At 34.9% G+C, this 13,728-nt stretch overlaps 1 pseudogene; it reads right to left on the bottom strand.

Moving 5' to 3' along the window:
- Positions 1 to 745: 745 nt before the first annotated feature.
- Positions 746 to 2,070, bottom strand: LOC138821691 (vacuolar protein sorting-associated protein 37A pseudogene; annotated as a pseudogene).
- Between the last annotated feature and the right edge of the window lie 11,658 nt (positions 2,071 to 13,728).

Below are 13,728 nucleotides of genomic sequence, written 5' to 3'. Positions count from 1 at the left end.
GATGCGAATTTTTTAGTTGGATATGAGAGCAGAACATATTTTGGGAAGTTGACATACAAAATATCAATCAATAGACTATCTTTTAAAGAGTTTCCTTAGGACAATAAAATATATGTAAGGGTATCAGAGTAACATGTAAAATACATCATTCAGCTTAGAGGACTTGTGGAAGGATTGAAAAGATGGTTAGGTTTCCATAGAGATATTTTTTTTAACTTTTTAAAAATTATTTTTTTAAGTTTTATTAATGTGAAAATACCATACAGAAGGGTTACAATTACATGAACAAGGTAATGAGGAAATTTTTTGAATTATTTATTTATTATAGGTATATTAAAAGTTACTTTGAGATGGCACATTGGCAGGTTGGATATTTTCTGATATTATGAATATTGAAAAACAAATTGCCTTTGAAAGTTTTATCCAAAAAGAAGGAAAAAGGGAGGGTGTGGGTATCTGTCCATAGCTGAAAGTAGTAAAAAAAAAATGAGAGGAAAAAATTCTAAATAAGATATCAATCTTGGTAAAGAAATGAGGCAGTTTCAAATTAAAAGTACAAGTTTAAGTAGTTTTCATAAAATATTAAAACTAAAATTACATGCATAAGTTATTTAATTATTAGAATAGCAGTGAAATTTAAACAGGACAGGATTTATCAATGATAAATAGGCATTTTTAGTGCAAATACTGCAGAAAATTTTTCAAAGCAAAGATCATAATCATTCTAATCTATATAAAATCAATCTCAGTTCTTTAAACAATGTAGAGTACATCTGAATTCAGCCATTGCAATGAAATGCCAACTTACAAATCTTAAATCTAAAATAATGTATTTAGTTTTATGTCCCATTTCTCTCTTGGCAGTCCATGTTTTCAGGAAAATCTGTAATGGAGCATGAAGTTGGCTGTGCATTGCTATCACTTGTTGAAGTTTCTCTTCCTTGGCTCTTCTACAGTGGCAAAGTGTTCTTTTTGCCATGAAGCTACTGAGAAAATCATCTATTTCAGGTTTTCCCTACAAGAAATCTTCACTAATGTTATCAGATTCTTCCTCAGCTTCATGTGCAGCGACTTTCAATCTTGCCTGTAGGGCACTTGCACTACAACTCTCAGGTCATGTTGTCTCTGCATCTTCTTTTCAAATGTAGATTTCATTTGTGTAAGTAACTCATACTTATCTAAAACAGTTTGCCTTTTGGCTTCCAAACTGGGCTCCAACAGGAGATTTTTCTTGCTAATCCCTCAATACTTTTTACTAAATCATCCTTGCCATTAATAATTTGTTTTAGTTGAGGTAAACTCAGAAACGATTCTAGTAATACTTCCTCTTGTTCATTCATATCTGTGAGTTGTGACACACTTAATTCTGAGAGTTCTGGAAATGCATCAGGGACATATGGAATCTTGTACCCAAAACCATTTTGGCTTATCGGTGTTGAAGTTTCCATTGTTGGAACAGGCAATGGCAGACGTGAAAGGACACCAAATGTAGGAGCAGCAGGCTTGGCTGTTGTATAACTTGTTGAAGAAGAAACAATGTCAATAACAGACAAAGAAGTGATGTTCTGTTAGCTTCTTGAGGAGGATATGCAGGAAGACACAGAAAAATCTGAGAAGCATAAGGAAGCAGCCCACCTGGGTTACTATACAGGTATAGAAATGCTGTTGAAGTCGGAGTTAAAGCAAGAGAACTCTTCCAAAACTTATCCAACAGACTCTGGATAATCTTTCCAAGATCTGAGTGCATTGTAAAATTTCTCATTAATGGAGAGGTAACATATATTCCTTGTTTATCCATTAAAGGATGTCGGATTGGTGGATAAACACTGATCACTGGTTTTTCCCGAGGAAACTGTGGAGGAAGTAGTATATTAATGTTAATTGTCAAGTTGTTTACAGTGAAGGGCAATCTGTATTCCACATCTTTCTGTATTTCAGCTATAGTGGAGTGGGAGTTCCGGAGGGACTCGATCAAGCGCTGCTTCTTCTATTGGAGGCTGGTGAGGCCACCACCAGGGACCCTGCTGCAGAGAAGGAGGCACTCTTGGTCAGGGGAAAGAGCCAGCTCATCCTCCTTGGGTCCTCTGGTCCGAGGCCCTACAAGGTTTGGGCCTGCTTCTCCCAGCGGCTGCTGGGCAGGTCTCCAGCGACAGAGAAGCAGCCTGAAATACCCTAGGTCTGATCCCGGTGTGGAAATGGGGGGCCAAGGGGGGGGCGGAGGGGTGGGCAGTGGGGCAAGCCAGTGGTGTCTTTTACCAAGCAAGCCATGTTCCCGGTCCCCGGGTTTGGGAGGCCATGATATAACTGGAGAGACCTGGAGAGGGGCAACTTGTCGGGCAGGACACAAGCAACCTGGATCCTGCACTTCCAGGCCCAGGCGCCCAGCCTGGCTAGCCAGTCAGACTGTAACCCAGCTGCGCTCTGCGTGCCTGGCCTTGTCCTACCATGAGGACATTTCTTATCAAGCATTGTTGCCTCCTCCTGTGTTTCCCTTTACCATCCCTGCTGTGACACCCCCTCTCCCCCATCTAGTCCCCCGACTTCCCCCCAAAGTTGTAAAGTTCATTTTTCAACTTAATGCCTTGTACATTTCATTGTTGCAATGGGTCCACCTGCATCCCTATTTAAACAATTTGTTTTTCCCTTCCCCTCCACAAATTATACCAACATCAACTATAGTAAACACATGGGTTATACCATGGGGGAGGAACACACAAAGCAACAACAACAACAACAACTAGAAATCACCCTGGGCTGGGTAGTTGGCTCAGTGGTAGAGTTCTTGCCTTGCATGCAGAAAAAGCCAGAAGTGGCACTGTGGCTCAATGAGTAGAGCACTAGCATTGAGCTGAAGAGCCAGAGGCAATGCCCAGGCCCAGAGTTCATGCCCCACGACCAAAAAAAAAAATCACTTTATAAAACTTTAGAAACATAGCAAGAAAGTAAAAACACTTTAGTCCTTATCTTGAGGTCCATTTTGCCTAACTTCAACTTATCTGACTTTTTCTGCTTGACTCAAGACATACACTGGTTATTGCAAATAAGGGAAACCATGGGACCTATGTTTCTTTGAGCCTGCCTTACTTCACTTAATATAATTTTTTCCAAGTCTTTCCATTTCCTAACAAATTGGGCAATGTCATTCTTTCTGATGGAAACATAGAATTCCATTGTGTATATATACCACATTTTCTTGATCCATTCATCCACTGAGGGGCATCTGGGTTGGTTCCATATCTTAGCTATGGTAAATCATGCTGCAATAAACATAGTTGTGTTGGTATCTTTAGTATGGTCTTGTTTGTGATCATTCGGGTAAATGTCCCTAATTGGGATTGCTGAGTCATAGGGGAGCTCTAGGTGGAGTCTTTTGAGGAACCTCCATACTACTTTCCAAAGTGCCTGAACAAGTTTACACACCCACAAACAATACAGTAAGCTTGGACAGTTTTAAAATAACTACCAAGATATTGTTTTTATATGTTTTTATTGAAAAATACTGAACTGAGGGGTTACAGTTACATGAATAAGGTAGTGAGTACATTTGCTATCCAGCATTGTTACCCCCTCCTTTGTTTTTTCCCCTACCATCCCTTCCCTCCATAATTCCACAACTCCTCCCTCCCCCTTCCAAAGTTCATTTTTAACATAGTGTCTTGTACATCTCGTTGTTACAATGGGTCAAGCTCTTTCCTTACTTCAGCATTTTGTTATTTCCCTTACCACTCCCAAATTAGAAAAAATGTATATACAAGATGCAGGGCACTGGAATCAAGTATAGATATTTTTTCTGCATAAAAAACTATAGGATGGGGGCTGGGAAGGTGGCTCAGTGGTAGAGCACTTGCCTTGCATGCCTGAGGCCCTGGGTTCGATTCCCCAGCACCACATAAGAAAAAGAAAAAAGCTGGAAGTGGCGCTATGGCTCAAGGCGCAGAGCACTAGCGTTGAGCTGAAGAGCTGAGGGACAGCGCCCAGGCCCAGAGTTCAGGCCCCACGACCGGACCCAAAAAACAAAAAAAACACAAAAAATCGATAGGATGATAGCAAAAATATACCTTGAACAAAGGTTCCATTGGCTTTCTCTGCAGAATATGTGTAAAGCCTGAAAATAAATACAAGATAACTTCAACCCACAGATTCACAAATCATGTAAAATTTGACTCATATTCTATATTACATTGTTTAGAGGTGTGTGTTTGTGTGTGTGTGTGTGTGTGTGTGTGTGTGTGTGTGTGTGTGTGTGTGTGTGTTTGTGTTTGCAGGTACTGGGGATTGAATTAGAACCTAGGCACTGTACTTTTGCTTCTTTAGTCAAGAGTGATACTCTTTCACTTGAGACACCAGTCCACTCTGGCTTTTTTTTAAATAAGTTTTTTTTTTTTAATTGTGAGAATACTATACAGAGGAGGGGTTACAATTACATGAGCAAGATAATGAGTATATTTCTTATCAAGCATTCTTGTCTCCTCCTTTGTTTTTCCCCTATCATCCCTTCCCTCCCACTTCCACAACTACACTCTCCCATTCCCCCCACCTAAATTGTAAAGTTTGTTTTACCACATAGCGTCTTGTACATCTCATTGTTGCAATGGGTCAACCTATATCCCTATTTAAACAATTTGCTTTTTCCCTTCCCCTTTACAAATTATACCAACACCAAATACAGTGAAAACAGGGGTTATACCGTGCAAGAGGGACATACAAAGCAACAAAAAAAATCGCATGGTACCTTATAAATACATTAGAAGCAATAGCAAGCAAGAAAAAAAAATTGTGTCCTTATCTTGGGGTTAATTTCACTTAACATCACCTTATCTGACTTTTTCTGCTTGTCTCAGACATATACTAGTTGTTGCAAATAAGGGAAACCACCTGTGGCTTTTTGTGGGTTCATTGGAATTGAGTCTCATAGACATTTCTGTACAGGTTGGCTTTGATCTGAGATCCTCACATCTCCACCTCCTGACAGATATCATAGACATGTGTACTTTACTCTTGCTCACATTTGCTACTGATAAATTTAATCCCAAGCACTGTATTTTAGCTATGAACTTCAGAAACAAAATGTTCTGGCTTTATTAAAATTTAAAATGAAATGTGCCTTCTTTTTACTTTCTAAATAAATGTGTCTGCTTTTTTTTTCTTTTAAGAAATCCTTTATATGCTTTACTTCTTATTTAGAAAGAACTTGGCTTCAGAAAGATTAATGAGAATTTTAAAATTTACCACCAAGCTTAAGAAATGAAGCTTGCATAAACACAGTCTTAGACTTCTTAAATCTAAAAGTGTTCTCCAACTTGAAATTTTTCCGTCAGCTTTTACAACAATGAAAAGAAATTGTTCCAAAGAATTATGACACTTGATACTTATTTGGCAAAAGTAGAGTATGGCAATAGTAAAATACGGTTATTTTAAGGGGTTTGAAGCAAAGGAATATTTGGAACCTCCATAGTCTATTCAGATAGAATTTTAGAGACTTGGCATGGTCTTGGAGACACAGCGTTTGCAGACATCCTTGAAGGACATATGTTCATGTCTGAAGTGTTGGATTCTTAAGGATGTCCAAGAAAAATTTAGTATCAAAAATCTGTGCACACAGACAAAATACGGAAATAACAAGGAGCACAAATCTGGAAATGAAATTTCTTACAGGGCTTTGAATATATTAGAGAAAGTACAGAGAGGGGCTGGGAAGGGGGCTCAGTGGTAGAGTGCTTGCATTGCATGCATGAGGCCCTGGGTTTGAATCCTCAGCACCACATAAGCAGAAAATACCTGCAAGTGTTGCTGTGGCTCAAGTGGTAGAGCACTAGCCTTGAGCTGAAGAGCTGAGGGACAGCGCCCAGGCCCAGAGTTCAGGCACCATGATGGCCCTCCCCCCCCAAAAAAAAAGTACAGAGAAAGACCAAGGTAGGCTGGCCAGCTTCGTATTTCCCAGATTTCCCTCTGTGTTTGATAAGAATGATTTTGTCTTAATATCACCTTCTTCAAAAGGTATTTATTACTGCTGTTATTGTAATTGTGGTTATTATTATTTGTGACATGGCTAAACTGCATATATTGCATGTATTTAGATGTTAATCTCACAGAAATTTCTTTGCTAGCGGAATCTTCATAGTTAATTGGCTCAGTTATATCATTAAAAAGGAGTCTAGTTATAGGAAATGAACTCATTACCTTATTCATGTAACTGTAAACCCTCTGTACAGTATCTTTACAATAAAAATATATAATAAATAAAAAGAAGGAGCCTAATATAATATGACTAATTTCCTTAAAAATAAAAAAGTTTGGACAAGGAGATAATCATTGAAATTAATTCAGAACAGGAAGATGATAGTCATCTAGAATTCAAGGAAAAGGAAGTTCACAACAGACCCTTTTAATACAGCCCAGAGCAAGAAGTAATAATTTAAAAATCTTTACTTTTGTAGCCCCCAAAATTGTGAAAAAAATCTATCATCCATCTATCTGACTGTCTGTCCTTCTCTATATGCTTTTCTATCTAACATCTATGAGATTTGGTTTAGGAAGTAGAATCATTAGTTTTATGCATGTTAAGTACACTGAGCTACATTCCAAGCACAATTTCTGTAAACAGAGTTTCTGTTTTACTTCCTTACTGCATCTTTGGGGAACAGATACATGTGTGGGTCTTTCCCTTAGTACTAACTGGCAATAAGCAATAATAAGTCATAAGCAATATAACACTATGTATTACTAGAAATAATAGAGCTCTCTTAGAATGCATATATTTTATGCTCATATAGGTATAATATGTTATAAAATAACTGTCTACGCATAATAAGCAGATACTTTATGTATCCTTTTTTAGCACATGTTTCCGGAAGGAATATTTCCAGAAACCAGGCTGCATTGCTAGCTACACCTGACAAAATTTAGCTGGAGCTCACAACAGATTATCTTCTTATCCCTCTACTTGTGTATCAATATATATTGCTGAATGCAGTTGGTAAATTTTCCTCTGATATACTGTAAACATTCAGTATGTATTTCTATATCTTTTATAAATTCAGGGGATTTTTTGTTCTATTGTTTTCATTTTCTTCATGCCTTCTAAAACCAAGGTGAAACTTTGTCTTTCATTACTTTACCATTATCCTTTGTGTGTTAGATTGTTATCTTTCTCTTTCCTGGTTTGGGGTTTATTTCTGAATTTTTTCATTAATATCTGTCATTTTCTAAGTTATATAACTATGCTTTCTGTTTGCCCATTCCTTTTCTTTCGTGTACCTTTCTCAGTAGGCTTGCATTTTGCCCAAATATTGGCAAAATATTCCAATGCTTGTTTCATGTATGCTTTAAGATCTTCTCAGTTTTCATCCCATTATCATCTGTTATTTGTTTTGTGCGAATGTCTAGCACTTTAAAATATTATCTCTGTATGAATCCTATAATTTTTGTTTGTTTTAAAAATATCCGAGGAGAAAGTGCTTTACTCAGATTTTGTAATTATAGTCTAGTTGACTAAGGACAAGGGAAATAATTTTCAACAGTTTGTTTATATTTCTCTTTTGGTCGGTATTTTCACTTCCGAATATTTATTTTTTATTTTTCCCGAACAACTGGGATACTTAAAAACGGAGATAAAAGCTGAGAATTTTAACAAGTGGAAAATCCTTCTCTTCCATCTCTCTGTGCTGCTCTCTCTGTTCACGTTTCTCTCTCTTTTCCTCTCTCTCTCTCTTTCTCTCACTCTCTCACTCATTCTTTACTCTTATTCTTTGTTCTCCCTTGTCTCCTTCCTGAAAACATGTGCTGTCTCCAAATATTCACTTTTTTCTCATTTCTTAAATGCTCTTGATGCAGTGTGGCTACTTATTCAGTACATATGGCTCAGCTTGATTCTGAATTTCTATACAATTTCCTCATTAAATATTTGTTAATTTTAGTTGACAAATAAAAAATATGTATATTAAGTGATATATGCATATGTTGTAGAAAGATTCAATCAATATCATTATTTAACCGATATATTACTTTTTTTATCTTTCCATCTATCATCTACCTTATTTATTTGTTGCCTGATAGACACATACTCTGATTCTTTTGTTGGGCTATTCTGAATATTACTAATATAAACATGAGTGTGCAGGTGTGTCTCTATTGAATGCTTACTTATATTCCTTTGGATGCATAGCTGGGAGTTTTATAGCAAGAAATATGGCAGTTTCAGACTTTTGAAGACTCTTCATACTGGTTTTCACAGTGGCTGCACTGATTTATATTTTATTCAGCTCACATTAGTGCTGCTTGTTTTCTTAATGATTGCTATTCTGATTGTAGTGAGATGGAATATCTTTATCATTTCAATTTCTTTATGACAAAGGATGTTGAGTATTTTTTCCATTTATTGTCCACATATACTTCATTGAGAATTGTCTGATCATTTATTTTGTCCAGCTACAAACTGAATTCTTTTCTTCAGTTTTCAGCTTTTTGAAATTTTTTTAAAGTATAGTCCTTTACTTGGCAAATAGCTAGAAAACATTTACTTCCATTTTATTGATTTTCCTTAGATTCGAATACTTAGTTCCTTTGATGTCCAGAAGTTGTTTAATTTGATGCAAAAGCATTTTCAATTTTTGCTCTTATTTCTTGAGCAATTTACATTCCCTTCAGAAAGGAGTCTCAAATTTAACTACCTATTTATACATTTTTAAATAGCCATGCATAGTCATACAGGTCTGTAATGACAACTACTCAGAAGGGAAAATCAGGATAATTATGACTGGAGACTATTTTAAAGTTAGTGATACTATCTAATAGACAAAATTAAACAAAAGTACTGCTTACTTGTTTCACGTGGTAGAGTGCAAGGAAAAGACATTATCACAATGAAAGAAAAGGAGGAGAAAGAGGAGGAGGAGGAAGTAGAGGAGGAAGAGAAGGAAGAGGAGGAGGTGAAAGAAGGAAAAAACCACAATAGTCTACTATAAGTAGAATTGCCTTATTCTTCAATTAAGCAAATTCCCTTATTTTTGAATTCTGTATATCATCATGTGTCCAATGGTATCATCAATAAAAATTTATTTCCCTAAACTTTCAGATTTTTATGGAATTTAGTGTTCTTTCTCTTTTTTAAAATAAATCCTCCATTGTCTCTTCAAATAATTTATCACACCTATTGTTTCCATTGCTCTAAACATATAAATATGACTCTCTCATTTACATATTTGTACAACTTTATTTTTAATGTAGTTTATCTTATTGTATTTTAAGAATAGTATTTAATAATAATTTATTTGATTTGATTTTTCTTTCACTCAATCTATACTCCATTCTTCAAATATGGAAGCCAGTCATCTATCTGGTTACTCTTTATGAACTTCATGTACAGGTTCAGAAGACAATCAGTCTTCTTCATTAGTAGGTCATTTTGAGATTAGTGATATCACTCTCTATGAAACAACTATTAATAATTAAAATTTTATTGCTTATATTGAGAAAATAGTAACCTGAAGAGATTCATCAGGGCCCATGCATTCGAAGAGCCAACGCTGAATATTCTAATAATGTCAAAAGATCGAAACTGAGGAATGAAAACTGAGGAATGTTTGGAATGCTTATACCTGAGTTTTAAAATGAAAAAAAAAATGTACATGAATTGTGATAGTAATATTGTAGAAACTTGGTGAAAAATTTGGCTAGGTTCTTATGAAATTTAATGTAAATCTATTAGAGAACTCAGGAAAGATTTAAAGGAATACAACTGTGCATAAAATATGAATGTGTAATTAAGCATTTACAAATATTTGTATAACAACATATGTGTAGATATTTGCAGAAATGTTTCCTATAATAGCAAATCACTATAATCAATTGTTATAAATTCATTTTAACTACTGGAACCAATATTTTGATTTCAGAGGTTTGTATTATTTTAATAATACTTGCTTCTCTATCAAGGTTTTATCATTTCATTGTCATTATTAAAAACCTTATTAAATCTTATTAATATTGCTAAGTGTGAAGGCCTTGAAAAGCTAATATTTCATGTTTTTGTTATTCTCTGTCATGATGGCTGAATTTTAATTAGTGGTAAATCTTTTGAAAATGTTTATTTTCAGTTGTGTTAAAGGAAACTTTAAGACATGGCTGTAAACGTCCACCTTCTATCATGGCCATCCATGGTTCTAACAGGACCAATATATGTTATAACTTCAATAAAGCAAAGAATGTATAGATTTTTAGAATGTCTATGTTTTATATATATATATATATATATAATTTACTTGTGGCTAGGTCAGTGATTCTACATCTTACATTCTTTGATTAATATTTTAGATTTTTTAACACAGAGCTCAAATGAAAAAAAAGACAAAAAATTCAAAACAAACTGCTCCTTTTTTCCTGGTGGTAAGAATGTTCTTTACCCATGTGTTCTTTCAGTGTGCATGACTTATTTGATTGAATTTTAATGTGGGGTCTGAATTGGTACTCTTCCTTCACTTCAACATGTGCTTGATTTTCAGCTCAGTCTGTTTTGCTGGGCTTGGAATTTGCCCTGTCTTTGTGGTATAATTCAATCAATACAGGAAAGTGTGTTTTATGAATAAATCAAGAATGTAGAAATTCTTTAGAAAAATTATTTATATCATCAATGTAAAACAGAAAATACAGTGGTATGCCATTTTCCTAATCTGGTTTTTAGGAGAGTCATATTCTTCACATCATATTCTCCCAAATTGCCCTTGCAGTTCGTAGAGTGTGCTTGGCAGCTGTAGTTGGTCTGGGCATGAGCACCAATCTGATTTGGCTAATAGACTGTGAACAGGCTTATACACTAGACCTAAGAAACACTTTAAATGTATTGGAGATGTTTGGCTATTCCTTCATCTTGAGTCCTAGAATGAGATGATATGTAGAAAAACTAGAGCCGTTGCAGGTCACCACTGAAGCATCTGTAAATATAAGCAAAAAGTAATTTTTTGCTGTTAGCTGCAATCAATTTGGGTTTCCTTGTTGCCATAGCAATGATTGACAGTGATTTTTATTTTCCTTTTGTTCTTTTTCCTCTTGTATTGATAAGATTGATACTCTGCCTTCATGACAGTTTCCATTTTTTAAATCAGCCTTCTAATTTTTCAAATAATTTTCTGTGCTCCTAAATAGGAGACTTCTGGCACTTGCCAAACTACTTTGCCAATAATCATCATAATGGTCTCTTTTAATTAAAAAATGACTTAATAGTATTTCATTTTTTACATAATCTCCTATTTTTTATCCACTGAAGGAAAGGTATAATATACTCTTATTTTATTCATGTGGGACATGGTTCAAAATATGGAAGGTTTTCCCTAACTTTTAAATCTAAAATGAAAACAAAATCCAATAGGTAAATTCAAATATTCTGGCTACTCCAGTAGACAACAAAGGCAAAGTTTTCTCTTTGTTTTTCTTTTGTTTAGTTCAGCTTAACATTTGTCAGCTTTGCTGATCTTTTAAAAGATGGACTGTTTTGTTGATTGATTCATTCTTACTTGGTCTCCATTTAATTGATTTCTCCCCTAATATTTAATTATTTTTTTCCGAATACTCATTTGGCATGTTCATTTTGCATTGTGTTTAGCTATTTATACAATAAGTTTTCAATTATCATTCCAGTTTATGATTACAATATCTCTTGACTAATGTTATCCTGCAATAGTTCAACCCTATCTCTCTTAGTTCCATTTTCACATATGAACAGACCAATGCCCAAATAGCTTCAAATAAACTATTAGCTTGAGTTCTCTATTTATGTAAGGTGCATGTGTGGTTGTTTGTGGTTGGTGATTTTCTTATCTAGGTATTTATAGCCATAAACATTTTTTAAATTACTGACTTTAACATATCCCAAAGGTTCCGGGATTTTTAAAGATTTTTATGGCCTAACACATGATCTGTTTTGTAGAATGTTCCATTGATGACTAGAAGAATGTGTAATCTTTTGCAGTTGGGTGAAATACTCTAGAGATGTCTGTTTAAGTCATTACATCCATGGCATTGTTTAGTTCTGAGATAAATTTGTTGACTTCTGGTCTGGACCTTTGTTTATTGATAATATGTAAGTTAGCATGCATTAAACACACTTGAACAACTCATGGTTAGTATAGTGCTTTTCATCATAGCTAAGCTACAGAAGCAGCCTAGATGCTCTACAACTGATGAATGGATGAATGAGAGGAATATAAGATGGGCTCTGTTGGTTGGTGAGTGCCAGTGGATGGGAAAAGAAGTATGTGGGCAAGAGTAGGTGAAGAAGGATGAATATAGTCAAAATACTTTACATACATGTATGCAAACAGAAAATTGAAACTTGTTAAAATGGGTTTAATGAGCAAATTATGAAGGACAATGTTAGAGGGAGTGGATTTGATCAGGTTACCCTGGACACATGAGAGAAAGTAGCATTATTAAGCCCATTTGCATCCATAATATATGCTAATAAAGAGGGAAACAATATACAATGGAGTATCATTCAGCTCTAAAGAAGGAAATTATGTGATTTTCAGGAAAAATGAATGAAACTGGAGATCATTATATTAATCAAAGGAAGCCAGCTTCAGAGGGGCAAATATGTTATGCTTTGTCTTATATGTAGAATCTACACAGATTGAAATAATATAAATTTAAAGAGATATATACATACACACATTATACATTCATATATAGATACACACCCATAACAGAGAGAGGACAGAGAGAAAGAGGCAGAATTTGATTTTAATATTGGGATTGTTTGTGGAGACAAGTGGATGGAAGGAAAGAGAATGAAGAAGGATTAAAGATGTTGAAATACATGTTTATGTATAGTCATGAGTAGAATTAAAAATAAATAATAAAGTGAAGGAATATATATTATCATTATATCAAGAAAAATAAAATTATCCTGAAGTGAGTACCACATCTCCTGTGATATTTCTGAGCTAGAAAGACCCAGATATAATCCATTTTCAATCAAACTGAATGAAGCAAACATATAACTAAATGTGGAAGTAAAAAAAGGACTGTGTTACAGGCACACTGAGAACAAGCCCTCAACCATCTTCCCCCAAATGACTGGTATAGCCATAGCTGGTATAGCCTCACTACTTATAACCTCTCATTAAAAATAATGCCATATGGAATTTTTCAGTTTGCTTTCTTCACAACCTAATCAATAATCTTAAGTTTGTACCAAGATTCAATATCCTGAAATGAATGGGACAAAATATTAAGAATCAGTGGCTTTTGTGACACTCTAGGCTTCTTCTGGAATTGAATATATACATAGTGAAGTTTGGTCATTATGAGCAAGATCTATATTCCATTCAGGAATATAACACTAGGTGTAAGAATTCAAAGCGAACTAACAATTCATCAAATTTAAGAACTGGAAAATATCAGTTCCTGTGAATTTAGCAAGTTATTTGGGGAAAAAAGTAACTCAACAAGAAGGTGGCATACAAGAGCTGCTGCATTATTAGTGGAGGTATATTTACTGACTTAGGACTTTCTTAAACACCTGTACTAACTTGGTGAGACAAAGTCAGAGTTTTAGAATTTTGGTATATACATTTCTATAGATACAGTATTTCAATAAATTTTGTACCAAACAATTAAGGTATACAAATACCTTGGATAAATAAAAATTTCACAAAACTGGAAAATTTAACTCAGTTTTCAATGCATAATTATAGATAAAGTCCTTCAGCTGTTTAGCTCAAGGCTAGTGCTCTA

This window comes from Dipodomys merriami, unplaced genomic scaffold, assembly GCF_024711535.1.
Source record: "Dipodomys merriami isolate MVZ:Mamm:240054 unplaced genomic scaffold, mDipMer1.0.p SCAF_93, whole genome shotgun sequence".
Taxonomy (NCBI): domain Eukaryota; kingdom Metazoa; phylum Chordata; class Mammalia; order Rodentia; family Heteromyidae; genus Dipodomys; species Dipodomys merriami.
Note: the sequence above shows the minus strand (reverse complement) of the source record. Positions and strands in the feature narration are given on the sequence as shown.